This window comes from Centruroides vittatus, unplaced genomic scaffold (assembly GCF_030686945.1).
Source record: "Centruroides vittatus isolate TY-2023 unplaced genomic scaffold, ASM3068694v2 contig_1213, whole genome shotgun sequence".
NCBI lineage: Eukaryota > Metazoa > Arthropoda > Arachnida > Scorpiones > Buthidae > Centruroides > Centruroides vittatus.
The window spans coordinates 1,571,982-1,585,982 of NW_027120776.1; positions in this window are offsets into that span (position 1 = coordinate 1,571,982).

The following is a 14,001-nucleotide window of genomic DNA, read 5'->3' on the forward strand; positions in this document are numbered from 1 at the left end:
AAGTTATATTATGCCGTATATCGTACGTCACCCGAGTGTAGGTAGGACTATCCAAGTGGGTAGACGTGCAGGGGTCGATGTGACTTTTGATCTGACTGTAACTGAATGATTTTGTCAACCTGTTATAAAAATACCTGACACAAACCCGCATTTATTATAATTCAGTAGATCTTCAACGCGTAGGCAGGGTCATTTGGGCACGAAATATTTTTATTTTTCTCAAACTTCTCTCTTGTTTTCTTTTCTTACAAATCCGATTTGATTCCATTAATGTACTTTATAAACGGAGGTTGGCCCGAGGCTTATTTCGTGCCACGTGCCAATAGTCTAACGGATCAACACACTTGCATGTCCACTGGCGCCTTCCCATCGCACACCTCATTCATCTTTTCTTCATCCTTCAGATAAACATTATCTGTTGTAACATAATCTCCTCCATTGGTCTATTTATTTATTTTTCCTTTTTCAGAGTTAATACATAACTCGTTGCATATAAGAAATTAAAAATAAAAATAAAAAAACAGCGTGAAGTTTACATTCATCTATATTATAGAATCGTTGCTCCCTATAAATTTTCGGGTACTCCTGTAAAGGCTCCAGCTGCATCCCTCGAACACGGTAGAATGGAAGCTTTTGTATATAAATTTCTTTTCGGATTTTAATCATTTTTTTTTTAATATGCTACGAGGAAATTTAGGATGTAATGAACAAAATTAGGTTATCCATAATTCGACTTAATGAAGGTCAGGTTTAAGTGACTCATCGCAGTGCACGTCCCCATGGGGTATTAGTCTCTTTAGTATTAAAAATCATTAAGTTAAACAGAGGGGAGCTTATTAATGTCAAAACAAGGCACAATTCGAATGACGTCATTGTGAGAAATATTGCACAATATCGATATTAACACAATCTGAAAAACGAATATTTTTACGAAACTACTAATGCACAAAAGGCCATTTTTTAATATAAACAAGGAATGATTGTCCGAAGTACCCAACGATCAAGGTGAAAGAAACGTTTTGGAGAAATTCTCCTACGTCATCGATGGACCGAAAACAATTTCGAGTAAACACAAAATAAAGTCCTTACTTCTGACGTACGTGTTACGTATTTTTTTTTTGTTTTCGTATACTTACGTCACACTTACGAGACATACGACCCCGATGTATTTACTACGGGTTGGATGTTTACTTTTAGTCGAGCCCGTAGGTACGAATCATTATTGCAAAAGTATCCCCGAAATTAATTTTCCACTCTACAATTCACTCTTGTTTCTTCGCACGGGATAAAATTTCTCGAACGATATGCAAAAGTCGGATTCTTTGAAGTTAGATCAGTGAAATATAAATGACGTCACCTCCAAGTCTGTACAAGGATACTTGAAGCACAAGCATAGCTTCCACTCTCTTGTTTCTTTCTTTTTTAATAAGTCTCTCAGAACTCGTTAAAGGCTTTTTAGGTGCTATTTGAATAGAATGAGATTTTAATTAACAGCAATAAAGTAATAAGTTCTATCTGTGAACACCTGCGAAAGGAAACACCTCCTGACAGATTTAACTTTGTGGGTAGCTCTCTTTTATTCTAAACAAAGCACCGGGGAATAATCAATGGTTCACACGTACACACACATCGGCACTTAGATTTACACATAACAGCACACCTGTACAGCTTTATATTAGCGGTCGGTCTATCGCTTTTAAAACAGTTTTCGGTGTTGACAACTTCGAGTATGTTAAAATCCATCACACCGCTAAAACCTTCTTTCATACTACATAAATAATATACAGTATTATAATAAACTGAATTGTACATTTGTTATTCTAATTCTAAGGAATATAATAGAATTAAAATGAGTGACAAATTTGGGCCCCCCACACCTCTCCGAAAGCCACAAAAATCGACAAAACAAAAGAAATTTCAATTTGTTATTCTCGCATCGTGTTTTTTTACGTAAGAGGCTAAATTTCGGGGGTCCTATATATCCGAGCCCCGTGCCAAATGCATGCCCAGATAGAGACACGTTTGGCTCTTCGATTTGTCCTCCTCTATCTAAAATATTGCAAGATTTTTGCATAATTTGATGCCCTGCTGGTACCCCCTCTGTTCGAAATTGAGTATTAAATTATGCAAAAATTTCCCAATTGTGTTTTTTTTAACAGTATTTCAATATGAAATAATGAAAAAGGTTTTTTAAATATGGATTATTTATAAATTTTAATATTATATTACGACTTAAATATATAAAGATATATAAGTTTTCAGCGATACGAACAAAATATAAATAAATTTCGGCTGCTAGATAATAAAAACTAGTAGCAAATTTATAAATAATTCTTCGTCATAATCGCATAAACAGTTTTAAAACTCAATACTTTATAATTGAAAGCTATAAATAGTGTTTGTGTAGAAGTTGACACGAGATTCAAATTAGTTTTAAAAACATTTCGAAGGAAAGTGATAAAACAAGAAAGCGATATCGAAACGTTGATGGAAACAGATCTATTTATATAATTATTTATCGTATTATTTATGTGTGAAATTACACGTTGATACATATCTCGATTAGCGTAGGAGTTATCAGTTTAAGTACGCTTTTTGTATCGTTTTAAAAATTGGCAATAATATTTATCTCAATCGCTTCCAATTAAATTATTTCGTGGATTTCACACGAGGTTAAGTAGAAATTCGTTTTGAAAATACCAGAATTAATTGAGCGAAAGGGAAGAATGGCACGACAAATCAATCCAATTTACAAGTTTTAAAGAAGTTATTCCTTTCTAAATCTCTAGTGTAACGTTTAGGCAAGGCCCCTTTAGCTTTTATCCAAGGTAGGACCTACCTCCTGCCGATTTTTGTCCTCTCCAATTCCGATTCTTTCCGACACTTCGCACGGCGTTTGGTACACGTTAACCACCTCGATTAATTAATGTATTATATACGGTAGTAAATAAATAAATCGAAATGTTAGTCTGTACCGGCGACGACGACAAAGTCGCAGGCGATAAATATCGCTTCGAATTGATTTATTCCTTAATATTTGCTACTTAAATAATATTGAAAGACCGCAACGATAGCGTATTCCCTAGCTAGAATTAGGTAATCAACACAGCTGTAATTTTTGGTTCAAGCAGAGTTCAGGTTAATGCCCCTTTCGGAGAGACTTGACATTCCACGTACAATGTCAACTGCCGGGATTCTAGAGTACGCAGTGTTGTCATCGTGAAATCTCACGAATCTAGTAAGATACACAAGACAAAAATAAGGGGAATTGTTAAAAGTTAACTTTAGAAACAGGCATTTAATTGTTTTAGTACGTAAACAAAACTGAATCATCTTCCTCCCCTCCTTTTTTTATTTCTTTTTTTTTCTTATATAATTTTCAATTTTTGTTGTTGTTGTTCTTTTAATTAGCGTTATAATGTTGTTAATATTCCGTGAAAATTCTAGATTCGGTTCTCCTCCTTAACTTATTATTAGGAAAGAGTCGGCACGTGGGCACTATAATTTTCGGTAGCTCAGACGTCAACGGTAGACTAACGACTAGACCCACACCCCGACTGATCGATTAGTTTTCCCCTTACAAGTTTGCGATACCAGACATAATCTCCCTCCTCTTCTTTATATATATACATATATATTTATTATTATTATTATTATTTAAAAAAATTACATTACATTCTCCTCCTGTAATCGATTTTCGTATTGACGACTGTTCGAAAATGGTTTTCGCCTGAAATTTTTAAAAATATCCCATAGTTTATTTAGTTTTGGGGGTTCAAAAATGCGTTACTTAACCCTCGACATGTTCGCATTTTTAAACATTCGCGAGAAATGACATACTTAGAATATCGCAAAGTTTATTTTTATTAAATGATCTAGAACAAAACGACACGGGTTTAAATACAGGCAGGACCGGCCCGTCCCGGACTAAATTCGCTTCTAAACACCTTTAAAAATTAACAATCCCTTTCTGTTTTTTATGATACATCCGCCGAAACTCAAGCATCTTAGAAGAATTTTAATTTTAGTTATTTTATTATTATTATTTTTTTTTTTTCTTTTACACACCCAACATTACTCGGATATTACGCATTTGAAAATCACTTTCTTCTTCGCTTAGGCATTTTCCTCGACTCGATAATGGATAGGAAGAGGGATAAACGAGCTGATTTGTCGGGGATGTACCGAACGAACGAATGGCATTGGCTGTAACGAAAAGAAACAAGGGAAGAAAACGGTTTAACAATGTTTTAAAAACTAAGAAAGTCTGCCAATGGCGAAAGAAAATATGGCGTTAAGTTACGGTTCTCAGCTGTCGATTACGTTTGTCAAACTATGCCAAAATGTCTCGAAATCATTGCAAATGATTCCAAAACAAGATAAACTAAGAATAGTTATTAAAAAAAAAAAAGAAACGCGAAAAAATTCTTTTATTTCCCCGTATTTGTGACTTTAGGCAACGTTTTTGGCGTAGAAAAAAGTCAGCGAAAACGATAAGAAAATGCATGCAATTGGGAAAAAATCATAAGTACATACACATTTGTTAAAAGTGTAAACTCATTTCCTATCTAGTTTAGTAAATGACACCGTAAATAACTTTTCTTTCATCTCTCATTTCCCGCCGCCATCTTGACGCCTATGTTTTTGAATGGGATGCGATTAGTCGAGAATTTGAGATATTTTTTAAAAGAGATTAACATATTTTACATTTCCATCTTTATTACTAACACGAGGTTGTAAATACTAGTATTACATTTTTGTATTTTATTTCAAGAACGCGTAATTTACTCTCTTCATTTAATAATTTATGTAAATTTTTCTTTTTTTTTTATTTTTTATTTTTCTCTAAGGGAATAGCTCCAGTCTAGTATCTAAATGTATAGTTTATAAGCGTGCTAAGCATTCGAATTTAATTAAAAAGTATCAAAAAATATCGAAGAATTCGCACGCGAGAGTGCAAAAAAATCAGCCTTTTATTGTTAAGATAAATAGGCAAATTGTATCGAATAACACTACACAGAAGCAATTTATAATGGGATTTTTAAAGTTTCTTCCCCCCTAAATTACAGCTCTGTCCCCTCGGATGAGCGCGTAAACCTTATCCATCAATCCCGCAACTCCGACTCGAGGTCCCTGAATTTTTCCGCTCCCATCCCCTCTTAGAAGTCCTTGAACACTGTGTAGGCGCTTATAGCATCAGGACCCGTTATATCCGCAAATCTATCCAGTCTCAAGGGCTATGACGAAATTCTAAGCAGCCCACCAAGGATTTCGCGTTTTATGGTTGAGATCATACTTAGTCGAGGAGCATAGAAATTATATATGGTTCTATAAATATACAAATTTTTTTTTTTTTTTTTTTTTGTCATTTTTCCAAAAACTAATGGGCGCATAATTTTCCGTGGAACGTTAAAAATCGCTCATTTCTTTATTTAAGAACGAAATATTTTGAGTAGAAAATGGTGGAGTTACACCCAATTCTTTTACTCGATGATAGCATTAACTTCCAAGAGAGCACAATTAACTCGACTTTTATTGGGTTTGACACTAAAACTAGTAACTTCATCACACCCAAAAAGATTTGAAGGTCAAGAAAAAATGGTACTCTCACGAATTGAAATTCATCTCTTCGTTTGATCATTTCGAAACTTTAATATTGGACGACGATCCTACGCAAATATATATATACATGATTTAACACATGAAAAACTCACAGAGTAATGTTACAAATCAAAACGTAATTACCCTCGACCTATCTTCAATTCATTTAGTAAATTGACAGACGTACTGATGGATATTTTCCCTCTGGAAAATCGATCTTCTGTTTATACTCCAGAAGTTGAGTTGGGTAGAAGAGAGAGAGAGAGAGAGAAAAAAAAAGGAAGCCAAAGGAATATATAAAAACAAATAGAAGGATACTTGCAGGAAGCGTATAGGATTTATTACTGATATCTATCAGATCGAATAAAAACCGTTTAGATAGGCTATAACATTAGGAAAAAAAAAAAAAAATGTATATATTCTTTATTATCATTATTATTTATAAGCGACAAATGTTGATATTTCAGCATGAGTTGTCGGAAAGGTTGATTAGAAACTTGTCAACATTATTGGCGCCATGAGGATTTGCTGTTTGATATAGGCGCCGACTCATAGTCTCTTAATCTTCGACTTATAAAAAAATGGAATGGTGTGGAAAGATGGTTAGTGTATAGTTATTCCTGGGTAGATTCTGAGTGTAAACAAAATATCAACCGGGCTTTAAACCAATCGTTAGCTTACAAATTCGCCTTGCAATGGAGATATGAAAGCTTTACGAGGCATTTTTTGATGTTACGTAGAAAGCTTCCATTTTCTTTCCATTATATGATTTGTGTAATATTTTTTTTTTTTTTTTTATGAACTCCAAGTTATTGCACCTTTAAGGAGTAGATCAGTAGGTCTCTCGAGAGGGTAGTTAGCACGTATCGTGGGTTTCGATCCTACTATGGCCTCTCTAGTGCTAAATTAGCTTGGTATATTTATAGGGTGTGGGCAAACTGTGCATAATTAGCGGGGCTCGACAAAGGCTGACTTTAAGGGAGTTCAAGTAATTTTTTTTTTTTTTTTTTAAATGGCAAAACGGGGATAGTTCATAAAAGTAATTTTTAAAGTAATAAAGATTCTTTCTGACTTTATTATTTATTTTTTAAATCAGAAGTTATATATTAAAAGTTTAAGTGCTTCGACAGTTTATTTTGCATCTAAACATGTTTTTATACACGTTCTTACTTATTAGCCTTATAAGAAACGGCATGCAAGACAAGTTATAATCAGTACATTCCATTTTTTTGCCACGCACCACGATGTAAATATATGCCCTTTTGTAGTACACTCTTTATAAGCTACAAAAGGATCATTTTCCTATCGAATTCAATGAATTTTTATACAAAGGCTTGTTTAAATGACAAATACTTTCGTCCCCAATGGTGCACGCAACAATAACTATAATGCAGCAATTCCTTTTAAACGTCCCTTTTATTTTATTCCTCCCCCTCTCTCTCTCTCTCTTTCGCTCTCTACTTACTCATTTATTCATTCATTAGTATAATTCACTATTCAAATTATTGATACACAATCTCATTAACGTAGACTATAGAATACATTTAGTACCCCCCTCCCTCTTTAAAAAATGTATTAAATAACAATCATGTGATCCTTTATTCATTAGCAATCACGTGTCGCGACGAAGTTTCGTTTCTAAGAATTGCTATTTGCAATAACATTTTAGCTAATGTTTCACCTATTAGAGATAAGAAATAAAACGTTTCATGTTTAAACAAAATATTGCACTTCCTTAATTTGTCTGCTGAGGAAATTACGCTTTCTTTTTCTCCTTATTGTCTCCGTACACAAGTAAATCGAATTAATTCTATTATTTGTCTTCGAGGAATTTAACACAATGATTTTCTCGATACGTAAAGATCGCCTCTTAAATTACGGCATTTAAAATATTTTTACGCCTAAATTAATTATTTAAATCAATCATTTGTAGTCGAAGTAGGGAAAGACGGAGGAATAAATCAATTTAATCGCAGATATTCGCAACACGTGATTTAAATATTTATACCGATTTTCTTTTTTTTTTAGTATGCAACGTGTGTTTTTTATCGAGATTTATTACGTGATTTAGCAGCTATTTTTATATATTTTTACGCTAAAAATATTTCCTAATTCTAATATTCAGCTTGCGATAATGTTATTTACGTCCACGTCGTGAAATTGTTTAGAAGGATCCAATTCAAGTTTCGACTTCCGGCTCTTACACTGAATGTCACAACTGATCACATGTTTAAAGTAAGTCAATTATAATATGCTTCACTGTAATTTAATTATTGTGTTTCTTTTCCGACACAACGCAAGACTTCGTAACTTCAATTTTCTGATACAAACTGGTAAAAATATTTGACAATATAAATGTAATTTTTAGGCAAACTTCAGGTATAAAGACAGAGAGATACAAAAACAAAGAGCACACAACGTAATCAGATGAAAAACCTTATTAAATTGAATATACATCGTGTACAAACTTCTTACTTTTAAAACTAGATTTAGCCTTTTATAGTTATACAGTATTATAAATAACACATTAAAAACAATACGTTTAAACTCAAGTTTTAATATTATTAATAATTTCTAAAGTTTTCTTTCTAATATTAAATTTTCTCGGTTCTTGCTTATAATTATAACTTTGGAAAAGAATTTCCTTTCAAATACTTCACAGAATATTCTTGAAAAGTAACTTATATAATCATAATAATCTTATTCCGTTTATATCCTTCACTCAATCTTTTTAACAAAGGGAGCTCCCACATTGAAATACATTCGTGGCATTCTTGGGCTTGCATTTCTATGAATAGTATCTTTTCTTCTCTAAACACATCCGAAGTTTTGCATATTTTTAAATTTAACTAGACAAACATTTACATTAGGAACGTGTTAAACGTAGAGAACCTAATTATACAAATGGCTTTTTTTTTTTTTTTTGTTTTTTTTTCTATCGACCTTACGAGTTTTAAACCGCATTTTTAATAGTAATTAATTAACTTGTAAATTACTATTCAATTAAACAATCGACGAACAAATCAAAACTTTTAGTAGTAAGTAGCGACATTTACTTTCGTAACACGAGAACGGTTGATGAATGATCGAAAAAGCTCGTACGATGTTAGCTAGGAGACTTCCCGGAATGCTATATATTGTTATTGTTTCGCTACCTAACTTGGCCCTGTTTAGATTTTTCTAACTCGATTAATACCGGATGGGAGACGGAATAATAGATAAGTAACATTAGATACTAGTACACAACGTCACGAAGACGAGTGTCGAAATTACTCGAGCGTTAATCGTTTCCAAGATCGAGTACCGCTCTTCACCGTTTCTCCTTAACGCTTTTGAAATTAACGTAACTAATAACACTCCCTACAACCGCATTACTCCACCCTATCTACGGATAATGAAATCAAAACAGTAGCTTCGAGATTAGAAAGAAAAAAGAATATCAAAATCGATACTAATAACTTCCTGCCCCGTTGCTCTATAAATTGGCTTTTTACAAGAGAAGCCGAGTCATTCGAAACATCTCGATCGTGTGATTAATCAACACCATGAGAAATTTTAACGTAGGCGATTATCTGATCGGATCTGTGTCAGTTGAAACTGTCGAACTCCGTGCTTATTTATTTTTTTCCTCTCCCCTTTCGTACCATTGTTATGACGCCTGGTGTGTGTGTGGTGTGTGTAGGAGACATATTGAACTTTAGTAAAGGTTGTGTTCACGTCGAAGACTGATCGAATAACGAATAGACTCGAAACTCTAGCTTCTCCCTTTTTTTTTTTTTCTGTCCCTTCATTCATTACTCGACTTTAATTGCTATTTATGTCATCGATAGTAGAGATATGGCGCAACTTTTTCCGACACTTAAAAAGAGATCCCTTTGTTCCCCAATCGTTCGCATTATAAAATATAAGCATCTGTAACATATATCACTTTTTTTTTTTTAAAAGAAAAAAAAGAAATTCAATTCAATTAATTCTCTTATGATTTCTTAAATTGTTTAGCAATAATTTATAACAATCAGCTGTAGATTGTGTAAGAGTAGATAATTAAAATTTAAAAGATGTGCGCTCGATTACATTTTTAAAAAATGTATATATATATATATATATATATGTTTTTTCTTGGAATATTCTTTGATTAATTGTCTAATAGAAATTGTTATTAAAGGGGTGTCTAGACTGAATTTCTTGTATGTAGCGCCATCTCTTTGAAAATTTAATAACTATTATGCTCTTTTAAGGCGATCGAGCTAGAAATTGTCTATTTAAGTATTTTATCCAGCAAATATGTAGATTTTCCGCGGTTTAAAATCTCTTCATTGAATGTTTACTTTGATAATCGTTTTGCAACGTCATTATAATTCCTGTAATAAATATAAAAGTAGAATTAAGGAGGCCAAACGGATACTTAAGTTCTCTAGAAATAACAAAACGAAAAAGAAAATTGTTAAACCGAAATCGTAAGGAGGAAATATTAATAAGTATTTAAGGGTAAAAAAAAAAAATATTCGAAGAAAACTCGACGGAAAAAACACTAATTTGAATATTAAAACTTGGAAAAAAAATACAGTAATTAATCCAACAATATCGGGAGTAAGCCTATAATGATATACTTAACATAAATATTGCGTAAACATTTTAAGAGAGTAGGCAGATAATAACTCTTAAACGAGATATAGAATATCAGGATTTACATATTATAACCATTTTTATTTTTCTTCCCTTCTTCCTTTCGAGTCTACTGATTAAAAAAAAAATAATAATAATAATAAATAAATTTATGTCAAATTTATTAAAAAAAAAAAAACTGTTACCAACCGGTAGATCGCGACCGCCATAAATCTCGTGTATTTTCTATTCAATAGTAGTATTAGTCATAAGCAAACTAGGCTTTTGCATAGGGCCTCAGGCACGCACATATTTCAGCTTGACGATTTACATATTATTACTACAAGCTTCGGGTTAGGGCCTAACAATACGGTTTAAGGTCTCGAGCTTATTATTTACCGGAAAGATACGGTGTTTACATTATATTAAAGGGGCCTCGCTTATCCTCACGACCTTAAACAGCCACTCTTCTAATATATAAAAACGTTCCATTAGAGAAAGTACGTATCAATAACTTTACTAAGCGATCAATCAAAAATCATATATTACTTTTAAAATTGATAAATTGAATAAATTCTTTTTCAAGGAAAAAAAGTACAGAAATACCCCGAAGGATCTAGAAATCTGTCATTATATTATTATGACAGAATCGCCTAAAGAATTATTACGTAGGCTACTACGATGACCTATCGAGATACAGTAACTATCGAGCCTTAAGCATAACCAGATGTATATTTAATAACATAACGTTTATAAATTTAGATATGAAAGATGTTATCGCCCATTACAAAATGCACGAATAAATTCTAGAGAATTTAAATTCTCTGGATCCTGATTAGAAAGTATATATATATATATATATATATATATATTAACATTTGATCCACTCCACAGCCATTAAATTATTGAATAAAAGAAATATATACATATATTTTTTGTTATTAGTAAGCAGGAATTATACATGTCAACATTTTGTAAAGTAAATAATTATTAGCACCATAACTTCTCGGTATCCTTGAATTTAATACGGTGCGATAAAAAATTGGCGAGTATAAATTTTAAACCAATCGCTTGATTAATTGTTGAACTTTACCGATAATTTTACTGTATAATAATAATAATAATAATAATTCTAGATATTCTCTATTGGGTTCAGGATATCGACGTGCGGTCTACAACAAAATTCTTCGATTATTTAGGAGTTTTCCACCCTCGTAAACGGAATACGTAAGTATAGTTTTCTTTCTTTTGTACGTAAATCAACACACTAAACAGATAGAGCAATTCATATTTTTCTTTTTTTATTAAATAAAACCTTTAATGAAAGTCGTAATTGTTTCACATGCTTGATTTAAATACAAATAATAAATCATTTTACTTGTTTATTTCATCAATATACAGTGTTTCATTCATTTTCCTGACACGTCATTATTATTAATAATAATAATAATAATAATGACGATTATTACTGTATTTTAACTTTTTTGATCTCTTGCTGCATTTCTTTTTCTTTAAATTCTAACTCTCTCTGTGTGTTTTTTTTACGATACTTCAAGAGAATTTCGATATCCAGTTCCAGATTTAAGGATTTCGATTCTAGAGCAAAATGTCAAAATATCATTCTTCCAATTTAAAGTGTATCAAGTTTTCCTCGACAACTCGAGGATTAAAGAAGAAACCCTTCGAGAAATGAAATAAAGTTATTAGTAAGCGACACAGAACAAACAAATATAACAATACATTTAAGTGGTAAAATAAAGCTTCCTATATTTAATAAATGGCATTATTAGGAGCCTTTTTGTTCGTATAATAAATTAATTTTATGTGTGTTTTATTAAGCAATAAACTCGATTAATTTTGTATCAAAATTTAATCAAATTTATTTGCGTTTTTTTTTTAAGGAATATTAATCATAATTACAATCCTAATTATATTATTTAACCTCATTTTTATCTTAAGAAAACACAGTTTTCGATCGATAACAATTGCAGAAATGTTGAATGAGCGCTTTCTAACTTATCTGTAGACGAAACTATTGTTTATACGTTTAATTCCTTTTAAAAATATGTATATCAGAATGTTTTAAGTTTCGTGATTTAATTAAAAATCACCACAAAGAAGAAAGATATACCGAAAAAAAAAAAAAAAAATGTTACAAATCTAAAATGGCATTATATAAAGTGGATTTCTCAGAAAAGTTACAGAAATCGGTAATTACAGGCTTACAAATTGGTCTTAAGGTAAATATCCAATGAGATTTCCTTCGTTGCGTATAATCAGTTGCAGATACAAAACAGAACTATTCCATTTCGTGCAAAATATTGCTGAAATAAATGCTATTATCTCTAAGCTAGTAATTCGTTTCCGTAGAAAATTGACGATTCTGTGAATTTACTTGATGAATCCGCAGAATGTAGTATCGTATTTTCTTTTCTATGATTACTTTAGCAACTAAGTTTTCTCTTTATATATATATATATATATATATATTATATGTGTGTGTGTGTGTGTGTACTCTCTCCGCAATCGCCGTTATAATATTAATTTCAGAAGTACAGCTGACCCTTGATAATCCGACTCTTTTGTAATCCGACATGCTCGGTAGTCCGACGCACCTCCCATCGAGGTCACCGTAGTCCCCGTCCCTTACGTGTCCGCTTGCACAGAAGGATGTCGCGACACGAATCTCCCCACCCAATTCTTACACGACGACACACATTTCTTGTGTTTTCCGTGAGCAGTTCTGTACGTACTGTATTATTTATGCCTATACAAACTGTATGTACTGTACATTTATTGGCTTCCACATTTCTTTTAATAAACATGTTTTAGTTAACCGAAATGGGTGTTTCATTTCCGTATTAACCTAGGCAGCATTTTACTTATAAAATGTAGGAATATTGTAGGCTACTGCTAGCAAAACAATGCCAAATATGTAATCACTTTCGGTAATCCGACACCCCTTTGGTCCCATACCTGTCGGATTATCAAGGGTCAGCTGTACTATAATAGATAAGTGTTTGGGACAATTGAATTATAGGCCTACTTCGTTAGCATTAGTAATGGTTGCATTTATTCATTTATTTGTCCCAAAGAGGAATAAATGAGATCCATTCTCCTACATCATTCCTATAAATTCATTCATAGCGATCAATTTATGATGGAATAAATGCCATTAGGGAATTTTGCAGCCGATTCGGATTTTTCGTGGTTTTTTTTTTTTCCCCACCAATTCCCCCCATTCCCAATGCAGTTCGTGTACTCCATAATGGATGGTACAGTCCATTAGGAATTGAATGCCTCACGGATAAATTCAATCCAATCAGAAAATTCGATAAGAATCAATGAAAATTTGCTTAAACAGAAAAGTAAAATATTTATAGATTATTGTATTAGATTCTCGTACAACTTTTACATACGCTCCTTCGAGATGCTTTAAAAATGGAAACGTAATCAATAAATCTAAATTCATGATTTTTCATTTAATGTCAGAATTACTTTAGGAACTAATAAATTTCCAAAACGCCATTAGCGAGATTCATAACCCGGTAAGCAATTAGTATTTTTTTTTTTTTTCTTAAATGAATTTCAACAAATCAATCAATCCTGAATAGTTCCTCCCTACTAATTCGTCTATTCATCGTGTAAGAATCTTTTGATTAATAACTTTTTAATATATTAAATCATAAAGAATTAAATAATAATAATAATAATCAATTATTGATTAATTATGGAATAAGTCTTTTCAATTCTATTCAATAATAGATGTGTAATGTTGGAATGGACACAATGCAT